General features: G+C 36.9%; 1 pseudogene; it reads right to left on the reverse strand.

The window, feature by feature from the left end:
• Positions 1–1,359: 1,359 nt before the first annotated feature.
• LOC112481296 lies at positions 1,360–1,478 on the reverse strand (annotated as a pseudogene).
• Positions 1,479–1,586: the final 108 nt, after the last annotated feature.

Here is a 1,586-nt window from a genome sequence, read left to right on the forward strand (position 1 = left end):
TTATTTCCATGTCCATGGTTCTCTGTTTGTTTATCCTGTTCATTTGGTGCTTTTAGTTTTATATCCCACATATAAGCGATATCTTGTGACTTTCAACTTTCTCTGTCTGGCTTATTTCGCTTAGCATGATTATCTCAAGGTCCATCCATGTTGTTGCAAATGGCAGTATTTCATCTCTTCTTATGGCTGAGTAATATTCCATTGTAGATATGTGCCACAGCTTCTTTAGCCAATCATCTATCCTAGGACACTTCGGTTGCTTCCATGTCCTGGCCGCTGTGAATAATGCTGCTATGAACATCGGTGTGCAAATATCTTTTCGGATATGGCTTTGCAAGTCTTCGGGGTAAATACTCAGTAGAGGGATTGCTGGGTCATATGGCAGATCAATTCTTAGTTTTTTGAGGAACCTCCATCCTGTTTTCCATAGTGGCTGTACCAATTTGCAGTCCCACCAGCAGTGTATAAGGGTTCCTTTTCCTCTACATCCTCTCCAATATAGAATATTTTAAATAGTAATAATTTTATTTTGTTTTGCAAAATGATTAGGTATGTAAATATTCCCTCTAAACTGATGTTTATTATTTGATCTAGTACTTTATTAAATAGAGATTGGTGATATAGTTACTTTAAAAAATTGTCACTTTTAAAAAAATTTTCCAAACTTAAATTATGATTGGTTTTGAAACTTGCTAAGGGAATGACTTTCTTCTTAGATCTTTGTTCTCTGTTTTCCTTAGGTCTCTTAATTTGGCTGCTGTTAAAGATGCTGAATTTTCAGCATTTAGAAATAAAGTGGATTTCGAGTAAGGAACTGAAATGCTATAGAAATCCTGAGTATGAAATGTCTCTTGACAGTTCCTAATCAATGCTCTGTAGCTTTCAGGCTATTTTGTGGAAAGCCTACACACCGGATAAAGATAGTTTAATGACAGAGCTTGAAGTTATAGGCAAGTCTGGAAACAAGATTGTCAGATTAGGAGAACACACTCAAAGCTTCAGGTGACAGATGACCTGTCTCAAACACACAAAGCCACACATACCCGCTCCCTATATAAACCCACCAGAGACACCAAAACCTAATTTTCCCTTGATCATTCCAAGTATATCAAAATCAGCTTATAATGGTTTCCAGAGGTCTTGACAGAAAAACTGTTTTTTAAGAAAATGATAGAAAGATGAAATATCACAATTTTATTTTTACCCTTGATTTCTTTTTCCTTTTTTCTTTCTTTCTTTTTTTTTTTTTTTTTAGGTAAAGCAACCCTTGGTTGACTTCACAGATTGCAAGGACCTTGTCAGCTTACAATTTCTTTCTTTAAATTTTTTTTACAATTTTATTATTTTTTCTATTTTTTACGCCTACAGGACCTGGTCTTCCTAGGTGGTCTCCCATCTAAGTACTAACCAGGCCCGACCCTGCTTAGCTTCTGAGATTAGGTGAGATCGGGCTTGTTCAGGGCGGCATGGCTGTAGTACACTTGATTTCTAAATCAACTTGTCTCCCCCTCTCCGTCCCCCAGTTTCTCTTTCCCCTGCCCTGAGTTAAAGGGAATACAGAGTCCTAGGGAGAAGAAACTATTAGC

This window comes from Pteropus alecto, unplaced genomic scaffold (genome assembly GCF_000325575.1).
Source record: "Pteropus alecto unplaced genomic scaffold, ASM32557v1 scaffold14, whole genome shotgun sequence".
NCBI classification, from domain to species: domain Eukaryota; kingdom Metazoa; phylum Chordata; class Mammalia; order Chiroptera; family Pteropodidae; genus Pteropus; species Pteropus alecto.